The following is a 9,891-nucleotide window of genomic DNA, read 5'->3' as shown; positions in this document are numbered from 1 at the left end:
AAAACAAATCATAGTTAAATTTACATAATCTAATAGTCATTTAAGCAAAAGAGATGAAATTGAATGGAGCTATGTTACTACATCATCTGTTTATAATTAATATAGTCCACTTCTTTTTTTAATTGCAATTTCTTCTTCAACTTTTAACACATTATTTCTAGCATTGCCTCCCAGGGTTTCTTTGGGGGGATGGGCAGGATATGAAGTTAAGTAATAATAATGGCAATGTTAATAGCAATAATATTATTGGTATTAATAATAATATTTTTAATAATAATAATTTACTGTATAATATATTGCTTTTTCATTCTCTTAAATATTGAATATCTCTATCTTACCATTTTTGGTATTTAAACAGGGACTAATTCATTATCATCTTTGTACTCTTAAGTGATAACAATCCATCCAACCTCAATGTAAGATAAGGATGGTAAACATTTTAGCACAAGGGTTGCAATTTGCAAAGGACAGTCTTCTGGGAACCACATTCCAGTGGTAGGTAGGGACCAGAGGCAAAAGTCTGGATGTTGTGTAATATGAAACTCTTACCTTTGAATAGTAGGCAATATTCCACCCATAGAAAGGTTTCTCCACCCCTCAGTACTCACAATTCTCCATCCTTTATCCAGGCAAGCAAGAGGCCTTATGACAGATCAAGGACACATTCCAGTCATGGAAATCCTTTGAGGACAGTGGCAATCAGGGCCAGTGAGAGGTGTGGCCTAGAGACGGAGGTTTTGGCCTAAGGAGGAATGGCTTGGGAAAATTAACAAGATCTGGATAGAGAGGGTTGGAGGGATACAATTGGCCTCCAGGCCTTGGGTTCTTCACCCCTGTCATACTAGTACTGTGGGATCCACTGCTAATTTGTAAGCTATAATGTTTTCTTTTATAGACCTCACCTTAGTTCAAAACAGTATGTCTTTACAAGTTCACCAAATACGCTCAAAATCTGTAGTCTTGCTGACATCTTCAACAAAATGCATTGGATAATGAAAGGTATAAAGTGCTTTAAGTACAGAATCTTGTAAAACAATTCTGATCCATTAAACAGAAACATCCATTAAAAGTCTGGCCATTATGACACATTGCCTTCCATTGGTTAATCAGTCGTGCTGTTATTAATTTTTTTCCCTCAACTTACCTTAATTGCTGTCTCCACCCTTGAATCTCTGATAACATATATCATTGTGAAAACATAACCTTTTGGGAACAACGGTAGTTGTGTTTATCCTCTCCCTCTCAAAAATAAGGATATATTATAGAGTCACAAGAGTGGCTGTATACTGTAGCCAGCATGGATTTTTCACATTCCGGAATGTTAAATTGAAAATACCCCCCATGCCATTCTGTTGCTTCCCATAAGCTCATTTCAAAACTAAACCTTACAAAACGAATAGTCCTGAACTCAGAAATGCTTGCTTAACAACCCTATAAATTTTCATGGTGATACACAAAACAGAGAATCGAGAGTTCAACGTGTAAAAAGAGAGAAAAAATCCAGACCCCTGTTGCACATCTTTTCTGTCAGAGTTCTCATAATTTGTTGAAATTCATTAAAAATAAGCCATATTCACAGTGTACCTGTAAATCCTATTACTGACCTTGCCCCATACTCTGACTTTCATCTTCTGCAGTTTAAAAGTTTTAAAAAATGCCTAGCTGATTAACATGCTACCAATTTTTTCCAAGCTACACGCAAGTGGATTGCACTGTGAAAGACCAACCCAAATTGTGTTTTCATTTTGACAAATTTGTAGGGAAGTACAATATCTCAGAGAAGAGGTCAGATCTCCTACTCCCCTGGTGCATTCACTATCACTTCCCCATTTCCCTGTTTTTTAAAGTTTGATATAAACATCTTAAACCACAACTTTTTTTTGGCTGTTAGTGAGTATATCAATAGTTATTAAGAATTTAATTGAACAGCTGTAAACTGTTGTTGCTTCCGCCTCTAGGATGCACATCTTAAGTGGTGACGGGGGTTGAGTGTGTTGAAGAAGTTGAGTGCAATGCTATCAGTAGTCTAGACCGAGACCAGGGTCATCAAAGACGGAATGGTCAAAGTTGAGACACCAGACTAAGATGCATCCAAACTCAGAGGAAGATGATGGTAAATCACCTCTGAATACCTCTTACCATGAAAAACCTATGAATAGACTATCCAATATGCAACATGAGATAATGCTGGAAGACTAGACCCCTAGGTCAGATACCACTTACTGAGATACTGGGGAAGAACCGACAAGTACGAATAGTACTGTGGCTACTGATGCAACTGGGTCAAAGCCGAAAGGAAGCTCAGAAGCTGATGTACACAGATGCGAAAGGAGTGTCCAGAGTTGTACAATGTACCCAATAGGAACATGGAATGTGAGAAGCATGAACCAGGGAACATTAGAACTTGTCAAACAAGAAATGGAACATATTAACATTACAATACTTGGCATGAATGAATTAAAATGGATGGGAATGGGACATTTTCATTCAGGCAAGTACAAAATATTTTATGCAGAAAATGATAAAGATGAAACGGGGTTGCTATAATAGTGAGAAGTAATGCAGCAAAAACAATTAGGAGGTATGATGCTAGCTCTGAGCGACTGCTATCGATGAGACTCACTGGGAAACCTATTAACATAACCATTATCCAAGTCTATGCACCAACGGCACAGGAGAGGAATTGGAGAAATTTTATGCAGAAACACAGGAATAAATTGATCTCACATCAAAACAAGATGTGCTGATAATCATGGAGGACTGGAATGCAAAAACAGGGAACAGAGAAGAACTAGGAATTGTGGGAGAATGGGGCTTATGAGAGAGAAATGAAGCAGGAGAAAGACTTTTCCAATTCTGTGATGCCAATAATTTGTTTCTCGCAAACACATTTTTTGAGCAACCAAAAAGATGACTGTACATGTGGACATCACCAAATGGTGAATACAGGAATCAAATTGATTATATAATTGGTAGCAGGAGATAGAGAAGTTCCATACTTTCTGCCACATCTAGGCAGACTACTGTACAGATCACGAACTGGTAATATTGAAAATCAGAGTAATATCAAAAATCAGAGTAAAACCAAAGAAGAAAAACAAAACAATCACAACACTAGGATACAATTTAAATAACATCCCAGAAGACTATAAAGAGCAAAGAAGGAACAGATCTGAGGCTTTCAATTTAGTTGATAGAGAACCAGAAGAACTATAGATTAGAAAATGTAATGTAAAAACACAATACCACTAGCTAAAAGGAGAAAAAGGGTTCATCCACACAGCAATTTACTGTGTGTTTGGTGCTACTTGCATCCCCTTTCAATTCACATGATTCACATGACTTTGCGGGCAAGCAGAAGCTATCACTCAGTTTTCCCCTTTAAATCCCTATTAACACAATCCACTGATAATGCAAAAAAGGAAGGAAATACCGTCTCAGCTGTGATGCCCTCCTCCTTGTAAGCACTTTGCTTCAGTGGTTTTTAGTGAGAAGATGAATTGTCACTTTCATCTGTTCCCCTTTATCCTCCCAGTGTAACTCTCCCATGAATTCAATTTTGTTCCAGCAGTTTAACCAGCGACTTCCAACTGACTGCTCTGTCCTCCCCCATAGGATTTTGCTGCAGCCCGCCTTTCTTTCCCTGCTTTCTCCCCAATTATCTTTCTTCCTTAGAGACAGGCGGACATGGCAGGATTGGCAAAGTGTGGGGTGCGCCTGCCGCGGGTGCATGTCCCCACTTTCCCAGGTGCAGAAAACCCTTTTCTCCCCCAGCCTTTTCCCCTGGATACTTTCAATCCACCTGCCACTTGCAAAAGCTTCCTCAGCTGCTGACTACTTTCCCTTTCACTCACTCCCCCCAGTCTGCCTTTCACTCAGTCTTGGACAATGGAGAAGGGGAGGGAGTTTCAAGTCAGTTCCATTGTTTCTTGTCAATTGCACGCTGAGGCGCTCTCCTGGCTTCAGCCTTGAAGCCCAGACTCTCATGGAGATTGCAACTCAGAGAGGCAATTGTTGCCTCCCGTAAAATATAATGCTTTCCAGAGCAACGCCTACTTGTGTGAATGGAAAACAGGAGATTTCAAGCTACCATTGAGCAGAAATGTGGACCTTGAAAATCTCTTAGGATGGTAAAAGCAGTGCTTTTAGTATGAAATTAGGCTCCCGTGTAGATAAGCCCAAAGGCCTCAGTGGATGACAGACAAAACTCTTAAAATGGTTAAAGAGAGAAGGAAAGCAAAATCAAAAGGAGACAGAAACATGGTCAGAACGCTAAATGCAACAATACATTAACTAGTACGTAGGGACAAAGAATTATTACAACTATTGTATAGAAATAGAAGAGGATGATAAAAAAGGTAGAACAAGAACCTTATTCTGAAAGATTAGAGAAATTAAAGGAAATATTAAACCACAAATTGAATAATAAACAGGGGAATACACTGACTGACCAAGATACAATAAAAGGAAAATGGAAGCAATACACTGAAGAACTATATAAAAGAGATACAAGGATGACAGATTCATTCACGGAGGAACCGTATGATGTCGGCCCAGAAATGCAAGGTGGAAGCTGCTCTTAAAATACTCGGAAGAAACAAATCACCAGGAATAGATGGCATATCAATAGAGTTGCTACAGGTTACTGAGACTGAATCTGTCCAAATCTTCACAAAAATTTATCAACAAATATGGAAAACAAAACAATGGCCCATAGACTGGAAGCATTCAATATACATCCCAATTCAAAGAAAGGGGTCTGTTCCAGGTCATGGGGGGGGTCTCCATCCTGATAGTTTTTTGAGAGATGGGTCATGGGGGTCCCTTTCCTTCAGCCTCCACAGGAAATGTCTGGCGATAACGTCACTGCTGTTCACCGCACTCACTGGGATACAGGAGTTGCCAGCGGGCAGCTAGCCTCTAAGGCAGGAGAAGACAAGTAGAAAGGAGAGTGGCTTTTGCTTTCACACCTAAGGAGAAGGAAGAGGCACAGCTGCTACTGCTGCTGCTTAGCATGGCACAAGTGAGCGCTCGCCCCCTTCACTTCATGGCATCACTCAGTCAATCGAGATGTGCCCCGCCAAGCAGCAGCACCAGCAATGTCGGTGCCTCTTCCTTCTCCTGAGGTGCAAAATGCAATGCGACCCCTTCCTTGCCCCCTCAGAAGCCTATCACCCACCCACAACTCCTCCCTCCAGCCCAGCGAGAGTGGTAAGTGCAGCGGGGGCTTGCAGGAGGGGCGTGCAGGGAAGGGGGCACAATTACCCATGTGGTAATCAGTTGTCAGCATGCATGTCTACTCAGAAGTAAGTCCCAGTGAGTGCAATAGGACTGGCTTTCAACTAAGAGAATATAGGATTGTAGCTGCATGAATTCTTCTTAACCTATTTCACAATGCCTAGAGTTGAAGCATCTTTACAAAACTTAAGATACAATTCTATATTTAACAGTGTGTGTATGTTATGTAGGCCACCTTTAAATCAATTTATTTAGGACTGAGGGTAATTTTTTTTCTAAGTAAACATGCAGCCTGGAATACTGTGCACACTCTTCTGGAAATAAGCCCCATTGAACATTGTAGGACTTACTTCTGAGTAATCATGCATGGGATTGCATTGTTAGCATTAGTGAACAAGGATTTGAAGTCTACACACATTCACTATTATTTGTACAGTGCAGTTTAAAATCAAATTTCTGTATAATTTAAAATGAATTAAATGTAACCAGAACACAGAAAAAGCTGACCTAATATTGAGCTAGAAACAATTCAGTTTTTTTCTCTGTAATCTTTCTTAATGGATTTGAAATAACTCTACCTTATTTTGTAGAAATATTTTTTGGGGAGGCTTTGACATTTCAGTAGTGCACATTACACTTTTTGTGTAATGAATTATGAAGGCATTTCACACTGTGCATAAGTGTTAAATAAGCACATAAATGTAGGCAAAGGAATTTGATTTTAGGCCACTTTGCTAATTTTCATGCAATTTTTAGTGATTCTTATTTTTTCCTTCTAGAAGACGAATTACACTTTACACTTGGGGGGGAGGCTTTGACACGGCAATAGTAAAACCTGTTTAAATAACTCAGATACAAAAATGCAAAGCATGTCCCAATAGCAGTATTGGTACTTGCACACCTATCCTTCCATATTCATAGGCTTAAGGTTACAAACTAAAGGTAGAAATAAAGCAGTGGTGCTTCTCATGTCTGACATTGGAGTCACCCGTCTCCACTGAAATAAAGATGGATTTGAATATTTTGATGTGTTTTCCTGTGCAGCATATATTTGTAATGAAATCACCCAAACATTTTTCTTATGGTGGTTTTATGTTTATATCTTAGCACATTCAAAATGGAATAAACCTGTATTATTATTAAGTCTGGGGAAGGCTGCCCTAGAGGGTTTCTTGTACCAGGCAACATTTATCAGTATCTTCCCCCACCTTTTTAGAGAGGTGAAGTCCACTAATGCAGGAAAACTCATAAATAAAAACAGGAATTTAGGAAGAACAATGAAAAGACATAGACAAGATTTTGCTAACCAAGCTCAATTAAATTTGGACCATCTTTCCAGAAAAATAAATAAATGCTAGGAATGTATCCAATGCTACAGCACAACAGAATTCTGGGCATGTAACAGAACGTTCTCTTCTGTTCCCCCCATCCCCCTGCCCATCCCCTGGAGTAGATTTTTGGGTGGAAGTGCAGGTGGGGGGTGAGAAAACAGAAGTCTGTCATGCAAGCAAAACTCCACTCACATAGGATTGGCCCATCTAGTCTAGCACTCTGTTTTCACAGTGGTCAGATGCTCATGGAAAGCCCATAAGCAGGACATGAGCGCAAGAGCACTCTCCCCTCCCCATTCTCCAGCAACTGGTATTCAGAAGCGTAATGCCTCTAATAGTGCAGGTGGAACATGTTCATCAGGGTTAGTAGCCACTGATAACATCATCCATGAATTTGTCCAATTCTCTTTTAAAGCATCTTTAAGGTGCTCCAAGATTCTATGCTGTTCCTGGTGTTCTTTTGCAAGTAGAACAATTTGTATTTAGTTCCTCTGTTCTATTGTTCTAGTGCAAAGTGTAAAACAAATGAAAGGTACGTTTTACATACAGAAAGGCAGCTTTGAATCCAGCCCGTTTATACATTTGGATTTTAGCATATGCTGCATCTTCACCAATTTCCCAGGTCAAACTGCAAAGTATGTTTTAAGCCTCTCAAGGTCTTCATTGCATTTGTTGGTAGAAGAGGAGGCTGCCAAACAACTGGATATGCTATGTGAACACACAGAAAGTGGAAAGGGACATGACTATGAGGGGCCGTGGCCATAAGTATTCTGGAAGGACCCTGCACTTCTGAATTTGCCACTACACTAAGCCAGTATCCACATTTTCACAGAGATATTGTAACTGACATATCTTACTTGCAATGATCCTAAAGACAAGCAATATATTTAAACAAAGAAAATGAAGAAAATCTAACAAAAAAAGTAACAAGGAAAAATATAATAAAAAAGAATTAAATATAGGTAAGTGAGGTTTCATTTATACAGTCTTGGTGAGCTTCATATATTGGCTGGGGAAATCGTATAGGTGAAAATAGGGTCATAAAACAAATGGTGCTGAAATCTTGAAACTGCATCTTGTATGGTAGTGATTTATGAAAAGATGTCACTGTTCAATAAACTTGTTAGATGCTGCTTACCTCTTGTTATTTCTTCTATAACAGGTAATATAACAGGTTTTTTAAAAAAAGTATCTTCCCAAAATCTATTGTAGCACTGAAATATGTCTAGCAATTTCAATTCCAATTAGCATCAGTGACAAGCCTATAAAAAGTTCCAATCTCAATTTGTATATAATGTTTTTTAGAGACAGAGTTTGGAACTTTGTTTTCACTACCACCACCCAAATATAAAATAAAGTACAATTCAGATGCAGTATTAAATTCAATTTTAGTTCATTAACAGAATGCTAAGTGCCTTGTTTTGCAGGAGCAAGAATCTTGCGGGAGCTGGGTCAGTTAAGATAAAATTAAAAATTTACCTTTATTCCTCTCTGCTGCTCCTTATTTTTTCTCGGCTGTTTTCTTTCTTCGTATAGCCTTGAGGGTTAGGTTTTTATTATCGGCTGAGATTTTACTGTTTTAATGTATTGTATACTTTTTCTGTACATCGCTCAGAGTGACTGGACAACCAACCTAATGGGCGACTAACAAATCTAATAAATAAATAAAATAAATACTTTATTTTCTGTTTCACCTTCTGGAAACCTCCAACGCCTATTGTCAGTCATCAGTCTGAACAATGCTGACAACTAGTTCCTATCCATGGCCTTTTTGGAATCGTTCTTTTAATGAAATAATGGGACTATTGGGAGAAAGACCTTTGAGGCATCCCCAGGAAGATGTTAAGAATTCATCTTACTGCTTATTTTAGGATTGGGTGCATTCTCAAATACTCAACTTATATTTCCATTTTCAGAGAACTATCTGGTTTAGGCACATGCTTAACTTTCCTGTTGAAGTCTAAGAAACATAAAAGTGCTTAACACTGGCTGGATCATTACACTAATATTGATGCTGTCCAACACACTCACACAAACACACACACCTCCTCCTCCTCCTCCTCTTCTCCTTCTCCTTTTTATTATTACTGCTACTACACACTTCACAAGCAGGCCCCAGGGCAGGGTTACAACAATTTAAAATTCAGTATTAAAAACAGGTCAAACAAATTACAGTCACAGGAATAGTGTTGGTCCTCAAAACACATCTCAGGTGTCAAAGGCCAAGGTAAGGAGATGAGTCTTCAACATTTGCCAAAACTATAAAGTGAAGGTGCCAGATGCATCTTCGTGGGGAGGGAATTTCACAAGCTAGGGGCTGCCACAGAGAATGCCTTCTCCTGGGCCACCCCCCAAACTTCTGAGGGTGGAGGGACTACAGAGACGATTGCCTTTTCTGACTTTAATACCAAAAATAGGGAAGGAGGCAATCTCTCAGATATTTGGGGCCTAATGCCAAGTAGGCTTCTAAGTGGTTTACAAAATATAGAAAAACAATTATCAAAAACAATCAGGGTAAAACAAGGATGGGGAAACTTGTTCAGCTTGAAGGCTGAGTTCCCTCATAGACAAAGTTCCAAGGGCCATATTCCAGTGATGGCTTTGGACAGAAGCAAAGTGGGAGTGAGTAGAGGCAAAAGTGGGTGGAGCAGTATGCCAAATGGTATCAGATGACAAAGAAAAGGCACAACTGCTCAATTCCTACTTTGGCTCAGACTTCTCCCAAAAGAGGGTCTATGACCCTCCTGAGAAACATGAAGTTGAAGGGGCAAGATTGCAGCTTGAGATTGATAGACAAATGGTCAAGGAATATCTAATCACATTGAAGAAGTTCAAATCTCCAAGGTCAGATGAGCTGCATCGTAGGGTATTGAAGAAACTAGCTGAAGAACTCTCAAACCCACTGCCTATTATCTTTGCGAAATTGTGGAGGATGGGTGAAGTGCCGGATGACTGGAAGAGGGCTGATGTTGTCCCATTCTGCAGGGCCGGTGCCAAGCATTACTGGGCCCTTGGACACCAGCCTTCCCGGGTGTGTGGCTCCTGCCTATTCTTCCTACCACTCTCCAGTCTCCTACTGCTGTGCGCACTGCACACACAGGGCTGCCATCAACCAAGATGGTGACAGAGACTTCTCTAAGGGGCTGACACCCCCACCGTCATCTTGGTTGATGACACACATGCACGGTACGCTACATGCACACGCAGGGCTGCCATCAACCAAGATGGGAGTAGGGGCATCAGCCCCTTAAAGAAGCCTCTGCTGCCATCTTGGTTGATGGCAGCACTGCATGTGCAATGCGCGCAGCAGCAGAAGACAGGA

Source organism: Rhineura floridana, chromosome 11 (assembly GCF_030035675.1).
Source record: "Rhineura floridana isolate rRhiFlo1 chromosome 11, rRhiFlo1.hap2, whole genome shotgun sequence".
Taxonomy (NCBI): Eukaryota; Metazoa; Chordata; class Lepidosauria; order Squamata; family Rhineuridae; genus Rhineura; species Rhineura floridana.
The sequence above is the reverse complement of the archived record's forward strand: the minus strand, read 5'-3'. Positions refer to the sequence as shown.